The sequence below is a fragment of the Lathyrus oleraceus genome, chromosome 2 (genome assembly GCF_024323335.1).
Source record: "Lathyrus oleraceus cultivar Zhongwan6 chromosome 2, CAAS_Psat_ZW6_1.0, whole genome shotgun sequence".
NCBI classification, from domain to species: Eukaryota; Viridiplantae; Streptophyta; class Magnoliopsida; order Fabales; family Fabaceae; genus Lathyrus; species Lathyrus oleraceus.
Genome location: NC_066580.1, coordinates 274631965 through 274649936, shown reverse-complemented (window position 1 = coordinate 274649936; position 17972 = coordinate 274631965). Strand labels below are relative to the sequence as shown.

Genomic DNA, 17972 nt, shown 5'->3' with positions numbered 1-17972 from the left:
CTATTTAGCTATTTTTCAAAAAATGTAAAGATTAATTTTATCGTAACTTACAAATTTTAGAATCAACATACTCATTCATTAAAAAATATAATTAATATACGGCAGAAAGAAGAAAAATGTCACGAAATCATTAAATTGTAGTTAGTATTTGTATTATTGATTGAACGAAGTTTTTTCATTATTTTACTTTTATCTTGTTTATTGTCATTTAATCTTAAGTAATTATTTTCTTTTTTACTTGGTCTTATTTGATTTGAGATGACTTTTGTAGTTTACTCTTATTTAAAAAAAATGAAATATTAACCTAAGATAAAAATTTTAACTTTCGATTACTCCACCAATTCTACAAGATATTAAATTCGAAGTAACAACTTATTAATTTTGTTGATGTTGATATAAACTATTGTATTTAACGTGGCAATAAATAAAATAAGATTTCGACTGAAAAACAAATCCGTTGTAGTCTAGTTGGTCAGGATACTCGGCTCTCACCCGAGAGACCCGGGTTCAAGTCCCGGCAACGGAATTTATTTTTATTAAATTTCAAATTCGCCATTAAATCAAGCCTCATTTATCATTCAACGGATAAAGAATGAATAAGGAGAATCAAGGAAGATTCAATGGATGATAAGGACATATAGGTCGACACTTGTTGTTGATTGAGAACCACCGAATCAGCCACTCAATGAATGGTAACGGTAGGTAAATATTATCATTTTTGATCCTCCGATTGAAAAATTATGAATATGAATTTTGTAACTTCAAATGAATGTGGTAGGGTAATAGAAATCTTAACGACGAGATTAATTATCATTTTTCGCAAATCCTCCGAAGTTTAGAGTAGGTGAAAATTCTACCAATTTATGGCCCACCATACGATGTGTTATATTAACTCATAAATGCTCTTTTCCATTAGGGATAGCAATGGTATGCCCAATCATTATAGGTAAAATGGTAGATTTTCTGGACCACGTTTTTATTATTGCCTTTTCTTCTTTTGTATTAAGCTTCTTTATTTTTCTTAATAAATGATTCTCTACAAAAGGATTTTTTTTTCGTGAACGTGTCATAGTTGTTAATTATTCCTCTTATAATTTGTAAAAAAGTGAATTTTTTCTCTTATATTTTATATTTCAAAATTTTTAAAATAAAATGTAGAATCTCTAAAAAAAGAAAATCATATAATGTCATAGTAAATTGCTCTTTTCTTTTGTAAAGACAAAGAAACAAATTCTATTTTCTCTACGCTCCACTGACTATTTACTACAGCGATGAAGAACCAAATTATCACTATATTTATTCATTTTTCTAGTTCTTCTTCCAAGTGCAGTATAACCCCAAGGAGTTGAGGGGTTTTTTCTACCAATTGGCGCCCTCCCTTCACCACCCCCATGTGGATAGTCTACAGGGTTCATAACTACCCCTCTTACTACCGCACGCTTGCCTCGCCAATGTTTAGCTCCGGCTCTGCCCAAACTTTTCAGGTTTACCCCGACATTCCCTACTTGTTCGCATGTTGCTGAGCAGTTTTTTGATATCAAACGGACCTCTCAAAAGGTGTTTTTAATGTTGCTGATTTACCCTCTTTTGCAATCAGTTTCGCTACAGCACCCGAGTAGTTAGTTTACTCTTATTTTTAAAAAATGAAATATTAACCTAAGATAAAATATTTAACTTTCGTTTACTCCACCAATTCTAGAAGATATTAAGTTCGAAGTAACAACTTATTAATTTTGTTGATGTTGATATAAACTATTGTATTTTACGTGGCAATAAATAAAATACGATTTCGATTGATAAACAAATCGGTTGTAATTTAGTTTGTCAGGATACTCGGCTCTCACCCGAGAGACCCGGATTCAAGTCTCGGCAACGAAATTTCTTTTACCCGGGTTCAAGTCCTGGCAACGGAATTTCTTTTATTAACTTTCAAATTCGCCATTAAATCAAGCCTCGTTATTCAATGTTAAACAGATAAAGAATGAAGATCAGAGAATCAAGGAAGATTCGTCAAGAATTTTATAAACGAAAAGAAGACGCAAAAGGAAAGGTGTAACAATGGCTACCACATCAGTTGAATCAATAGGAAAGGTGTAACAATGGAAACCACATCAGTTGAATCAATGGGAAAGATGTAACAATGGCTACCACATCAGTTGAATCAATTAACTTAAGCCTATCTTCTAAAAATAATAACAACATAAATGAACATGGGCCGATACATATATGGGCTTAAACAAAGTAATATGCTTAAAATAATATAAATTAAAAACCTATTTAGCTATTTTTCAAAAAATGTAAAGATTAATTTTATCGTAACTTACAAATTTTAGAATCAACATACTCATTCACTAAAAAAATATAATTAATATACGGCAGAAAGAAGAAAAATGTCACGAAATCATTAAATTGTAGTTAGTATTTGTATTATTGATTGAACGAAGTTTTTTCATTATTTTACTTTTATCTTGTTTATTGTCATTTAATCTTAAGTAATTATTTTCTTTTTTACTTGGTCTTATTTGATTTGAGATGACTTTTGTAGTTTACTCTTATTTAAAAAAAATGAAATATCAACCTAAGATAAAAAATTTAACTTTCGATTACTCCACCAATTCTACAAGATATTAAATTCGAAGTAACAACTTATTAATTTTGTTGATGTTGATATAAACTATTGTATTTAACGTGGCAATAAATAAAATAAGATTTCGACTGAAAAACAAATCCGTTGTAGTCTAGTTGGTCAGGATACTCGGCTCTCACCCGAGAGACCCGGGTTCAAGTCCCGGCAACGGAATTTATTTTTATTAAATTTCAAATTCGCCATTAAATCAAGCCTCATTTATCATTCAACGGATAAAGAATGAATTAAGGAGAATCAAGGAAGATTCAATGGATGATAAGGACATATAGGTCGACACTTGTTGTTGATTGAGAACCACCGAATCAGCCACTCAATGAATGGTAACGGTAGGTAAATATTATCATTTTTGATCCTCCGATTGAAAAATTATGAATAAGAATTTTGTAACTTCAAATGAATGTGGTAGGGTAATAGAAATCTTAACGACGAGATTAATTATCATTTTTCGCAAATCCTCCGAAGTTTAGAGTAGGTGAAAATTCTACCAATTTATGGCCCACCATACGATGTGTTATATTAACTCATAAATGCTCTTTTCCATTAGGGATAGCAATGGTATGCCCAATCATTATAGGTAAAATGGTAGATTTTCTGGACCACGTTTTTATTATTGCCTTTTCTTCTTTTGTATTAAGCTTCTTTATTTTTCTTAATAAATGATTCTCTACAAAAGGATTTTTTTTTCGTGAACGTGTCATAGTTGTTAATTATTCCTCTTATAATTTGTAAAAAAGTGAATTTTTTCTCTTATATTTTATATTTCAAAATTTTTAAAATAAAATGTAGAATCTCTAAAAAAAGAAAATCATATAATGTCATAGTAAATTGCTCTTTTCTTTTGTAAAGACAAAGAAACAAATTCTATTTTCTCTACGCTCCACTGACTATTTACTACAGCGATGAAGAACCAAATTATCACTATATTTATTCATTTTTCTAGTTCTTCTTCCAAGTGCAGTATAACCCCAAGGAGTTGAGGGGTTTTTTCTACCAATTGGCGCCCTCCCTTCACCACCCCCATGTGGATAGTCTACAGGGTTCATAACTACCCCTCTTACTACCGCACGCTTGCCTCGCCAATGTTTAGCTCCGGCTCTGCCCAAACTTTTCAGGTTTACCCCGACATTCCCTACTTGTTCGCATGTTGCTGAGCAGTTTTTTGATATCAAACGGACCTCTCAAAAGGTGTTTTTAATGTTGCTGATTTACCCTCTTTTGCAATCAGTTTCGCTACAGCACCCGAGTAGTTAGTTTACTCTTATTTTTAAAAAATGAAATATTAACCTAAGATAAAATATTTAACTTTCGTTTACTCCACCAATTCTAGAAGATATTAAGTTCGAAGTAACAACTTATTAATTTTGTTGATGTTGATATAAACTATTGTATTTTACGTGGCAATAAATAAAATACGATTTCGATTGATAAACAAATCGGTTGTAATTTAGTTTGTCAGGATACTCGGCTCTCACCCGAGAGACCCGGATTCAAGTCTCGGCAACGAAATTTCTTTTACCCGGGTTCAAGTCCTGGCAACGGAATTTCTTTTATTAACTTTCAAATTCGCCATTAAATCAAGCCTCGTTATTCAATGTTAAACAGATAAAGAATGAAGATCAGAGAATCAAGGAAGATTCGTCAAGAATTTTATAAACGAAAAGAAGACGCAAAAGGAAAGGTGTAACAATGGCTACCACATCAGTTGAATCAATAGGAAAGGTGTAACAATGGAAACCACATCAGTTGAATCAATGGGAAAGATGTAACAATGGCTACCACATCAGTTGAATCAATTAACTTAAGCCTATCTTCTAAAAATAATAACAACATAAATGAACATGGGCCGATACATATATGGGCTTAAACAAAGTAATATGCTTAAAATAATATAAATTAAAAACCTATTTAGCTATTTTTCAAAAAATGTAAAGATTAATTTTATCGTAACTTACAAATTTTAGAATCAACATACTCATTCACTAAAAAAATATAATTAATATACGGCAGAAAGAAGAAAAATGTCACGAAATCATTAAATTGTAGTTAGTATTTGTATTATTGATTGAACGAAGTTTTTTCATTATTTTACTTTTATCTTGTTTATTGTCATTTAATCTTAAGTAATTATTTTCTTTTTTACTTGGTCTTATTTGATTTGAGATGACTTTTGTAGTTTACTCTTATTTAAAAAAAATGAAATATTAACCTAAGATAAAAAATTTAACTTTCGATTACTCCACCAATTCTACAAGATATTAAATTCGAAGTAACAACTTATTAATTTTGTTGATGTTGATATAAACTATTGTATTTAACGTGGCAATAAATAAAATAAGATTTCGACTGAAAAACAAATCCGTTGTAGTCTAGTTGGTCAGGATACTCGGCTCTCACCCGAGAGACTCGGGTTCAAGTCCCGGAGAACCACCGAATCAGCCACTCAATTAATGGTAACGGTAGGTAAATATTATCATTTTTGATCCTCCGATTGAAAAATTATGAATATGAATTTTGTAACTTCAAATGAATGTGGTAGGGTAATAGAAATCTTAACGACGAGATTAATTATCATTTTTCGCAAATCCTCCGAAGTTTAGAGTAGGTGAAAATTCTACCAATTTATGGCCCACCATACGATGTGTTATATTAACTCATAAATGCTCTTTTCCATTATGGATAGCAATGGTATGCCCAATCATTATAGGTAAAATGGTAGATTTTCTGGACCACGTTTTTATTATTGCCTTTTCTTCTTTTGTATTAAGCTTCTTTATTTTTCTTAATAAATGATTCTCTACAAAAGGATTTTTTTTTCGTGAACGTGTCATAGTTGTTAATTATTCCTCTTATAATTTGTAAAAAAGTGAATTTTTTCTCTTATATTTTATATTTCAAAATTTTTAAAATAAAATGTAGAATCTCTAAAAAAAGAAAATCATATAATGTCATAGTAAATTGCTCTTTTCTTTTGTAAAGACAAAGAAACAAATTCTATTTTCTCTACGCTCCACTGACTATTTACTACAGCGATGAAGAACCAAATTATCACTATATTTATTCATTTTTCTAGTTCTTCTTCCAAGTGCAGTATAACCCCAAGGAGTTGAGGGGTTTTTTCTACCAATTGGCGCCCTCCCTTCACCACCCCCATGTGGATAGTCTACAGGGTTCATAACTACCCCTCTTACTACCGCACGCTTGCCTCGCCAATGTTTAGCTCCGGCTCTGCCCAAACTTTTCAGGTTTACCCCGACATTCCCTACTTGTTCGCATGTTGCTGAGCAGTTTTTTGATATCAAACGGACCTCTCAAAAGGTGTTTTTAATGTTGCTGATTTACCCTCTTTTGCAATCAGTTTCGCTACAGCACCCGAGTAGTTAGTTTACTCTTATTTTTAAAAAATGAAATATTAACCTAAGATAAAATATTTAACTTTCGTTTACTCCACCAATTCTAGAAGATATTAAGTTCGAAGTAACAACTTATTAATTTTGTTGATGTTGATATAAACTATCGTATTTTACGTGGCAATAAATAAAATACGATTTCGATTGATAAACAAATCGGTTGTAATTTAGTTTGTCAGGATACTCGGCTCTCACCCGAGAGACCCGGATTCAAGTCTCGGCAACGAAATTTCTTTTACCCGGGTTCAAGTCCTGGCAACGGAATTTCTTTTATTAACTTTCAAATTCGCCATTAAATCAAGCCTCGTTATTCAATGTTAAACAGATAAAGAATGAAGATCAGAGAATCAAGGAAGATTCGTCAAGAATGTTATAAACGAAAAGAAGACGCAAAAGGAAAGGTGTAACAATGGCTACCACATCAGTTGAATCAATAGGAAAGGTGTAACAATGGAAACCACATCAGTTGAATCAATGGGAAAGATGTAACAATGGCTACCACATCAGTTGAATCAATTAACTTAAGCCTATCTTCTAAAAATAATAACAACATAAATGAACATGGGCCGATACATATATGGGCTTAAACAAAGTAATATGCTTAAAATAATATAAATTAAAAACCTATTTAGCTATTTTTCAAAAATGTAAAGATTAATTTTATCGTAACTTACAAATTTTAGAATCAACATACTCATTCACTAAAAAAATATAATTAATATACGGCAGAAAGAAGAAAAATGTCACGAAATCATTAAATTGTAGTTAGTATTTGTATTATTGATTGAACGAAGTTTTTTCATTATTTTACTTTTATCTTGTTTATTGTCATTTAATCTTAAGTAATTATTTTCTTTTTTACTTGGTCTTATTTGATTTGAGATGACTTTTGTAGTTTACTCTTATTTAAAAAAAATGAAATATTAACCTAAGATAAAAAATTTAACTTTCGATTACTCCACCAATTCTACAAGATATTAAATTCGAAGTAACAACTTATTAATTTTGTTGATGTTGATATAAACTATTGTATTTAACGTGGCAATAAATAAAATAAGATTTCGACTGAAAAACAAATCCGTTGTAGTCTAGTTGGTCAGGATACTCGGCTCTCACCCGAGAGACCCGGGTTCAAGTCCCGGCAACGGAATTTATTTTTATTAAATTTCAAATTCGCCATTAAATCAAGCCTCATTTATCATTCAACGGATAAAGGAGAATCAAGGAAGATTCAATGGATGATAAGGACATATAGGTCGACACTTGTTGTTGATTGAGAACCACCGAATCAGCCACTCAATGAATGGTAACGGTAGGTAAATATTATCATTTTTGATCCTCCGATTGAAAAATTATGAATATGAATTTTGTAACTTCAAATGAATGTGGTAGGGTAATAGAAATCTTAACGACGAGATTAATTATCATTTTTCGCAAATCCTCCGAAGTTTAGAGTAGGTGAAAATTCTACCAATTTATGGCCCACCATACGATGTGTTATATTAACTCATAAATGCTCTTTTCCATTATGGATAGCAATGGTATGCCCAATCATTATAGGTAAAATGGTAGATTTTCTGGACCACGTTTTTATTATTGCCTTTTCTTCTTTTGTATTAAGCTTCTTTATTTTTCTTAATAAATGATTCTCTACAAAAGGATTTTTTTTCGTGAACGTGTCATAGTTGTTAATTATTCCTCTTATAATTTGTAAAAAAGTGAATTTTTTCTCTTATATTTTATATTTCAAAATTTTTAAAATAAAATGTAGAATCTCTAAAAAAAGAAAATCATATAATGTCATAGTAAATTGCTCTTTTCTTTTGTAAAGACAAAGAAACAAATTCTATTTTCTCTACGCTCCACTGACTATTTACTACAGCGATGAAGAACCAAATTATCACTATATTTATTCATTTTTCTAGTTCTTCTTCCAAGTGCAGTATAACCCCAAGGAGTTGAGGGGTTTTTTCTACCAATTGGCGCCCTCCCTTCACCACCCCCATGTGGATAGTCTACAGGGTTCATAACTACCCCTCTTACTACCGCACGCTTGCCTCGCCAATGTTTAGCTCCGGCTCTGCCCAAACTTTTCAGGTTTACCCCGACATTCCCTACTTGTTCGCATGTTGCTGAGCAGTTTTTTGATATCAAACGGACCTCTCAAAAGGTGTTTTTAATGTTGCTGATTTACCCTCTTTTGCAATCAGTTTCGCTACAGCACCCGAGTAGTTAGTTTACTCTTATTTTTAAAAAATGAAATATTAACCTAAGATAAAATATTTAACTTTCGTTTACTCCACCAATTCTAGAAGATATTAAGTTCGAAGTAACAACTTATTAATTTTGTTGATGTTGATATAAACTATCGTATTTTACGTGGCAATAAATAAAATACGATTTCGATTGATAAACAAATCGGTTGTAATTTAGTTTGTCAGGATACTCGGCTCTCACCCGAGAGACCCGGATTCAAGTCTCGGCAACGAAATTTCTTTTACCCGGGTTCAAGTCCTGGCAACGGAATTTCTTTTATTAACTTTCAAATTCGCCATTAAATCAAGCCTCGTTATTCAATGTTAAACAGATAAAGAATGAAGATCAGAGAATCAAGGAAGATTCGTCAAGAATTTTATAAACGAAAAGAAGACGCAAAAGGAAAGGTGTAACAATGGCTACCACATCAGTTGAATCAATAGGAAAGGTGTAACAATGGAAACCACATCAGTTGAATCAATGGGAAAGATGTAACAATGGCTACCACATCAGTTGAATCAATTAACTTAAGCCTATCTTCTAAAAATAATAACAACATAAATGAACATGGGCCGATACATATATGGGCTTAAACAAAGTAATATGCTTAAAATAATATAAATTAAAAACCTATTTAGCTATTTTTCAAAAAATGTAAAGATTAATTTTATCGTAACTTACAAATTTTAGAATCAACATACTCATTCACTAAAAAAATATAATTAATATACGGCAGAAAGAAGAAAAATGTCACGAAATCATTAAATTGTAGTTAGTATTTGTATTATTGATTGAACGAAGTTTTTTCATTATTTTACTTTTATCTTGTTTATTGTCATTTAATCTTAAGTAATTATTTTCTTTTTTACTTGGTCTTATTTGATTTGAGATGACTTTTGTAGTTTACTCTTATTTAAAAAAATGAAATATTAACCTAAGATAAAAATTTTAACTTTCGATTACTCCACCAATTCTACAAGATATTAAATTCGAAGTAACAACTTATTAATTTTGTTGATGTTGATATAAACTATTGTATTTAACGTGGCAATAAATAAAATAAGATTTCGACTGAAAAACAAATCCGTTGTAGTCTAGTTGGTCAGGATACTCGGCTCTCACCCGAGAGACCCGGGTTCAAGTCCCGGCAACGGAATTTATTTTTATTAAATTTCAAATTCGCCATTAAATCAATGGATGATAAGGACATATAGGTCGACACTTGTTGTTGATTGAGAACCACCGAATCAGCCACTCAATGAATGGTAACGGTAGGTAAATATTATCATTTTTGATCCTCCGATTGAAAAATTATGAATATGAATTTTGTAACTTCAAATGAATGTGGTAGGGTAATAGAAATCTTAACGACGAGATTAATTATCATTTTTCGCAAATCCTCCAAAGTTTAGAGTAGGTGAAAATTCTACCAATTTATGGCCCACCATACGATGTGTTATATTAACTCATAAATGCTCTTTTCCATTATGGATAGCAATGGTATGCCCAATCATTATAGGTAAAATGGTAGATTTTCTGGACCACGTTTTTATTATTGCCTTTTCTTCTTTTGTATTAAGCTTCTTTATTTTTCTTAATAAATGATTCTCTACAAAAGGATTTTTTTTCGTGAACGTGTCATAGTTGTTAATTATTCCTCTTATAATTTGTAAAAAAGTGAATTTTTTCTCTTATATTTTATATTTCAAATTTTTTAAATGTAGAATCTCTAAAAAAAGAAAATCATATAATGTAATAGTAAATTGCTCTTTTCTTTTGTAAAGACAAAGAAACAAATTCTATTTTCTCTACGCTCCACTGACTATTTACTACAGCGATGAAGAACCAAATTATCACTATATTTATTCATTTTTCTAGTTCTTCTTCCAAGTGCAGTATAACCCCAAGGAGTTGAGGGGTTTTTTCTACCAATTGGCGCCCTCCCTTCACCACCCCCATGTGGATAGTCTACAGGGTTCATAACTACCCCTCTTACTACCGCACGCTTGCCTCGCCAATGTTTAGCTCCGGCTCTGCCCAAACTTTTCAGGTTTACCCCGACATTCCCTACTTGTTCGCATGTTGCTGAGCAGTTTTTTGATATCAAACGGACCTCTCAAAAGGTGTTTTTAATGTTGCTGATTTACCCTCTTTTGCAATCAGTTTCGCTACAGCACCCGAGTAGTTAGTTTACTCTTATTTTTAAAAAATGAAATATTAACCTAAGATAAAATATTTAACTTTCGTTTACTCCACCAATTCTAGAAGATATTAAGTTCGAAGTAACAACTTATTAATTTTGTTGATGTTGATATAAACTATCGTATTTTACGTGGCAATAAATAAAATACGATTTCGATTGATAAACAAATCGGTTGTAATTTAGTTTGTCAGGATACTCGGCTCTCACCCGAGAGACCCGGATTCAAGTCTCGGCAACGAAATTTCTTTTACCCGGGTTCAAGTCCTGGCAACGGAATTTCTTTTATTAACTTTCAAATTCGCCATTAAATCAAGCCTCGTTATTCAATGTTAAACAGATAAAGAATGAAGATCAGAGAATCAAGGAAGATTCGTCAAGAATGTTATAAACGAAAAGAAGACGCAAAAGGAAAGGTGTAACAATGGCTACCACATCAGTTGAATCAATAGGAAAGGTGTAACAATGGAAACCACATCAGTTGAATCAATGGGAAAGATGTAACAATGGCTACCACATCAGTTGAATCAATTAACTTAAGCCTATCTTCTAAAAATAATAACAACATAAATGAACATGGGCCGATACATATATGGGCTTAAACAAAGTAATATGCTTAAAATAATATAAATTAAAAACCTATTTAGCTATTTTTCAAAAAATGTAAAGATTAATTTTATCGTAACTTACAAATTTTAGAATCAACATACTCATTCACTAAAAAAATATAATTAATATACGGCAGAAAGAAGAAAAATGTCACGAAATCATTAAATTGTAGTTAGTATTTGTATTATTGATTGAACGAAGTTTTTTCATTATTTTACTTTTATCTTGTTTATTGTCATTTAATCTTAAGTAATTATTTTCTTTTTTACTTGGTCTTATTTGATTTGAGATGACTTTTGTAGTTTACTCTTATTTAAAAAAAAAGAAATATCAACCTAAGATAAAAATTTTAACTTTCGATTACTCCACCAATTCTACAAGATATTAAATTCGAAGTAAAAACTTATTAATTTTGTTGATGTTTATATAAACTATTGTATTTAACGTGGCAATAAATAAAATAAGATTTCGACTGAAAAACAAATCCGTTGTAGTCTAGTTGGTCAGGATACTCGGCTCTCACCCGAGAGACCCGGGTTCAAGTCCCGGCAACGGAATTTATTTTTATTAAATTTCAAATTCGCCATTAAATCAAGCCTCATTTATCATTCAACGGATAAAGAATGAATAAAGGAGAATCAAGGAAGATTCAATGGATGATAAGGACATATAGGTCGACACTTGTTGTTGATTGAGAACCACCGAATCAGCCACTCAATGAATGGTAACGGTAGGTAAATATTATCATTTTTGATCCTCCGATTGAAAAATTATGAATATGAATTTTGTAACTTCAAATGAATGTGGTAGGGTAATAGAAATCTTAACGACGAGATTAATTATCATTTTTCGCAAATCCTCCGAAGTTTAGAGTAGGTGAAAATTCTACCAATTTATGGCCCACCATACGATGTGTTATATTAACTCATAAATGCTCTTTTCCATTAGGGATAGCAATGGTATGCCCAATCATTATAGGTAAAATGGTAGATTTTCTGGACCACGTTTTTATTATTGCCTTTTCTTCTTTTGTATTAAGCTTCTTTATTTTTCTTAATAAATGATTCTCTACAAAAGGATTTTTTTTTCGTGAACGTGTCATAGTTGTTAATTATTCCTCTTATAATTTGTAAAAAAGTGAATTTTTTCTCTTATATTTTATATTTCAAAATTTTAAAATAAAATGTAGAATCTCTAAAAAAAGAAAATCATATAATGTCATAGTAAATTGCTCTTTTCTTTTGTAAAGACAAAGAAACAAATTCTATTTTCTCTACGCTCCACTGACTATTTACTACAGCGATGAAGAACCAAATTATCACTATATTTATTCATTTTTCTAGTTCTTCTTCCAAGTGCAGTATAACCCCAAGGAGTTGAGGGGTTTTTTCTACCAATTGGCGCCCTCCCTTCACCACCCCCATGTGGATAGTCTACAGGGTTCATAACTACCCCTCTTACTACCGCACGCTTGCCTCGCCAATGTTTAGCTCCGGCTCTGCCCAAACTTTTCAGGTTTACCCCGACATTCCCTACTTGTTCGCATGTTGCTGAGCAGTTTTTTGATATCAAACGGACCTCTCAAAAGGTGTTTTTAATGTTGCTGATTTACCCTCTTTTGCAATCAGTTTCGCTACAGCACCCGAGTAGTTAGTTTACTCTTATTTTTAAAAAATGAAATATTAACCTAAGATAAAATATTTAACTTTCGTTTACTCCACCAATTCTAGAAGATATTAAGTTCGAAGTAACAACTTATTAATTTTGTTGATGTTGATATAAACTATCGTATTTTACGTGGCAATAAATAAAATACGATTTCGATTGATAAACAAATCGGTTGTAATTTAGTTTGTCAGGATACTCGGCTCTCACCCGAGAGACCCGGATTCAAGTCTCGGCAACGAAATTTCTTTTACCCGGGTTCAAGTCCTGGCAACGGAATTTCTTTTATTAACTTTCAAATTCGCCATTAAATCAAGCCTCGTTATTCAATGTTAAACAGATAAAGAATGAAGATCAGAGAATCAAGGAAGATTCGTCAAGAATGTTATAAACGAAAAGAAGACGCAAAAGGAAAGGTGTAACAATGGCTACCACATCAGTTGAATCAATAGGAAAGGTGTAACAATGGAAACCACATCAGTTGAATCAATGGGAAAGATGTAACAATGGCTACCACATCAGTTGAATCAATTAACTTAAGCCTATCTTCTAAAAATAATAACAACATAAATGAACATGGGCCGATACATATATGGGCTTAAACAAAGTAATATGCTTAAATAATATAAATTAAAAACCTATTTAGCTATTTTTCAAAAAATGTAAAGATTAATTTTATCGTAACTTACAAATTTTAGAATCAACATACTCATTCACTAAAAAAATATAATTAATATACGGCAGAAAGAAGAAAAATGTCACGAAATCATTAAATTGTAGTTAGTATTTGTATTATTGATTGAACGAAGTTTTTTCATTATTTTACTTTTATCTTGTTTATTGTCATTTAATCTTAAGTAATTATTTTCTTTTTTACTTGGTCTTATTTGATTTGAGATGACTTTTGTAGTTTACTCTTATTTTAAAAAAATGAAATATTAACCTAAGATAAAAAATTTAACTTTCGATTACTCCACCAATTCTACAAGATATTAAATTCGAAGTAACAACTTATTAATTTTGTTGATGTTGATATAAACTATTGTATTTAACGTGGCAATAAATAAAATAAGATTTCGACTGAAAAACAAATTCGTTGTAGTCTAGTTGGTCAGGATACTCGGCTCTCATCCGAGAGACCCGGGTTCAAGTCCCGGCAACGGAATTTATTTTTATTAAATTCAAATTCGCCATTAAATCAAGCCTCATTTATCATTCAACGGATAAAGAATGAATAAAGGAGAATCAAGGAAGATTCAATGGATGATAAGGACATATAGGTCGACACTTGTTGTTGATTGAGAACCACCGAATCAGCCACTCAATGAATGGTAACGGTAGGTAAATATTATCATTTTTTATCCTCCGATTGATAAATTATGAATATGAATTTTGTAACTTCAAATGAATGTGGTAGGGTAATAGAAATCTTAACGACGAGATTAATTATCATTTTTCGCAAATCCTCCGAAGTTTAGAGTAGGTGAAAATTCTACCAATTTATGGCCCACCATACGATGTGTTATATTAACTCATAAATGCTCTTTTCCATTATGGATAGCAATGGTATGCCCAATCATTATAGGTAAAATGGTAGATTTTCTGGACCACGTTTTTATTATTGCCTTTTCTTCTTTTTGTATTAAGCTTCTTTATTTTTCTTAATAAATGATTCTCTACAAAAGGATTTTTTTATCGTGAACGTGTCATAGTTGTTATTTATTCCTCTTATAATTTGTAAAAAATTGAATTTTTTCTCTTATATTTTATATTTCAAAATTTTTAAAATAAAATGTAGAATCTCTAAAAAAAGAAAATCATATAATGTCATAGTAAATTGCTCTTTTCTTTTGTAAAGACAAAGAAACAAATTCTATTTTCTCTACGCTCCACTGACTATTTACTACAGCGATGAAGAACCAAATTATCACTATATTTATTCATTTTTCTAGTTCTTCTTCCAAGTGCAGTATAACCCCAAGGAGTTGAGGGGTTTTTTCTACCAATTGGCGCCCTCCCTTCACCACCCCCATGTGGATAGTCTACAGGGTTCATAACTACCCCTCTTACTACCGCACGCTTGCCTCGCCAATGTTTAGCTCCGGCTCTGCCCAAACTTTTCAGGTTTACCCCGACATTCCCTACTTGTTCGCATGTTGCTGAGCAGTTTTTTGATATCAAACGGACCTCTCAAAAGGTGTTTTTAATGTTGCTGATTTACCCTCTTTTGCAATCAGTTTCGCTACAGCACCCGAGTAGTTAGTTTACTCTGATTTTTAAAAAATGAAATATTAACCTAAGATAAAATATTTAACTTTCGTTTACTCCACCAATTCTAGAAGATATTAAGTTCGAAGTAACAACTTATTAATTTTGTTGATGTTGATATAAACTATCGTATTTTACGTGGCAATAAATAAAATACGATTTCGATTGATAAAAATCGGTTGTAATTTAGTTTGTCAGGATACTCGGCTCTCACCCGAGAGAGACCCGGATTCAAGTCTCGGCAACGAAATTTCTTTTACCCGGGTTCAAGTCCTGGCAACGGAATTTCTTTTATTAACTTTCAAATTCGCCATTAAATCAAGCCTCGTTATTCAATGTTAAACGATAAAGAATGAAGATCAGAGAATCAAGGAAGATTCGTCAAGAATGTTATAAGCGAAAAGAAGACGCAAAAGGAAAGTTGTACAAATGGCTACCACATCAGTTGAATCAATAGGAAAGGTGTGTAACAATGGAAACCACATCAGTTGAATCAATGGGAAAGATGTAACAATGGCTACCACATCAGTTGAATCAATTAACTTAAGCCTATCTTCTAAAAATAATAACAACATAAATGAACATGGGCCGATACATATATGGGCTTAAACAAAGTAATATGCTTAAAATAATATAAATTAAAAACCTATTTAGCTATTTTCAAAATGGTAAAGATTATTTTATTGTAACTTACAAATTTAGAATCAACATACTCATTCACTAAAAAATATAATTAATATACGGCAGAAAGAAGAAAAATGTCACGAAATCATTAAATTGTAGTTAGTATTTGTATTATTGATTGAACGAAGTTTTTTCATTATTTTACTTTTATCTGTTTATTGTCATTTAATCTTAAGTAATTATTTTTTTTTTACTTGGTCTTATTTGATTTGAGATGACTTTTGTAGTTTACTCTTATTTTAAAAAAATGAAATATTAACCTAAGATAAAAAATTTAACTTTCGATTACTCCACCAATTCTACAAGATATTAAATTCGAAGTAACAACTTATTAATTTTGTTGATGTTGATATAAACTATTGTATTTAACGTGGCATAAATAAAATAAGATTTCGACTGAAAAACAAATTCGTTGTAGTCTAGTTGGTCAGGATACTCGGCTCACTCCGAGAACCCGGGTTCAAGTCCCGTCAATGGAATTTATTTTTATTAAATTTCAAATTCGCCATTAAATCAAGCCTCATGGATGATAAGGACATATAGGTCGACACTTGTTGTTGATTGAGAACCACCGAATCAGCCACTCAATGAATGGTAACGGTAGGTAATATTATCATTTTTGATCCTCCGATTGAAAAATTATGAATATGAATTTTGTAACTTCAAATGAATGTGGTAGGTAATAGAATCTTAACGACGAGATTAATATCATTTTTCGCAAATCCTCCGAAGTTTAGAGTAGGTGAAAATCTACCCAATTATGGCCCCCCATACGATGTGTTATATTAACTCATAAATGCTCTTTTCCATTATGGATAGCAATGGTATGCCCAATCATTATAGGTAAAATGGTAGATTTTCTGGACCACGTTTTTATATTGCCTTTTCTTCTTGTATTAGCTTCTTTATTTTCTTAATAAATGATCTCTACAAAAGGATTTTTTTATCGTGAACGTGTCATAGTTGTTAGTTATTCCTCTTATAATTTGTAAAAAATTGAATTTTTTCTCTTATATTTTATATTCAAAATTTTTAAATAAAATGTAGAATCTCTAAAAAAAAAATCATATAATGTCATAGTAAATTGCTCTTTCTTTTGTAAAGACAAAGAAACAAATTCTATTTTCTCTACGCTCCACTGACTATTTACTACAGCGATGAAGAAACAAATTATCACTATATTTATTCATTTTTCTAGTTCTTCTTCCAAGTGCAGTATAACCCCAAGGAGTTGAGGGGTTTTTTCTACAACAATTGGCGCCCTCCCTTCACCACCCCATGTGGATAGTCTACAGGTTCATAACTACCCCCTCTACTACCGCACGCTTGCCTCGCCAATGTTTAGCTCCGGCTCTGCCAAACTTTTCAGGTTTACCCCGACATTCCCTACTTGTTCGCATGTTGCTGAGCAGTTTTTTGATATCAAACGGACCTCTCAAAAGGTGTTTTTAATGTTGCTGATTTACCTCTTTTGCAATCAGTTTCGCTACAGCACCCGAGTAGTTAGTTTACTCTGATTTTTAAAAAATGAATATAACCTAAGATAAAATATTTAACTTTCGTTTACTCCACCAATTCTAGAAGATATTAAGTTCGAAGTAACAACTTATTAATTTTGTTGATGTTGATATAAACTATCGTATTTTACGTGGCAATAAATAAAATACGATTTCGATTGATAAACAAATCGGTTGTAATTTAGTTTGTCAGGATACTCGGCTCTCACCCGAGAGACCCGGATTCAAGTCTCGGCAACGAAATTTCTTTAACCGGGTTCAAGTCCTGGCAACGGAATTTCTTTTATTAACTTTCAAATCCGCCATTAAATCAAGCCTCGTTATTCAATGTTAAACATATAAAGAATGAAGATCAGAGAATCAAGGAAGATTCGTCAAGAATTTATAAGCGAAAAGAAGACGCAAAAGGAAAGGTGTAACATGGCTACCACATCAGTTGAATCAATAGGAAAGGTGTAACATGGAAACCACATCAGTTGATCAATGGGAAAGATGTAACAATGCTACCACATCAGTTGAATCAATTACTTAAGCCTATCTTCTAAAATAATAACAACATAAATGAACATGGGCCGATACTATGGGCTTAAACAAAGTAATATGCTTAAAATAATATAATTAAAAACCTATTTAGCTATTTTTCAAAAAATGTAAAGATTAATTTTATCGTAACTTACAAATTTAGAATCAACATACTCATTCACTAAAAAATATAATTA

The 17972-nt window shown here is 31.4% G+C and overlaps 6 non-coding genes across 6 annotated transcripts; all 6 read left to right on the top strand.

The window, feature by feature from the left end:
- The first annotated feature begins 453 nt into the window (after window positions 1-453).
- TRNAE-CUC (transfer RNA glutamic acid (anticodon CUC)) lies at window positions 454-526 on the top strand. Its single transcript has one exon. It is a non-coding gene; the product is annotated as a tRNA-Glu (tRNA).
- Window positions 527-2727: 2201 nt separating this feature from the next.
- On the top strand, window positions 2728-2800 carry TRNAE-CUC (transfer RNA glutamic acid (anticodon CUC)). The gene has a single exon. It is a non-coding gene; the product is annotated as a tRNA-Glu (tRNA).
- A 4331-nt stretch (window positions 2801-7131) lies between these two features.
- On the top strand, window positions 7132-7204 carry TRNAE-CUC (transfer RNA glutamic acid (anticodon CUC)). Its single transcript has one exon. It is a non-coding gene; the product is annotated as a tRNA-Glu (tRNA).
- Window positions 7205-9393: 2189 nt separating this feature from the next.
- On the top strand, window positions 9394-9466 carry TRNAE-CUC (transfer RNA glutamic acid (anticodon CUC)). Its single transcript has one exon. It is a non-coding gene; the product is annotated as a tRNA-Glu (tRNA).
- Window positions 9467-11603: 2137 nt separating this feature from the next.
- TRNAE-CUC (transfer RNA glutamic acid (anticodon CUC)) lies at window positions 11604-11676 on the top strand. Its single transcript has one exon. It is a non-coding gene; the product is annotated as a tRNA-Glu (tRNA).
- Window positions 11677-13876: 2200 nt separating this feature from the next.
- TRNAE-CUC (transfer RNA glutamic acid (anticodon CUC)) lies at window positions 13877-13949 on the top strand. Its single transcript has one exon. It is a non-coding gene; the product is annotated as a tRNA-Glu (tRNA).
- Window positions 13950-17972: the final 4023 nt, after the last annotated feature.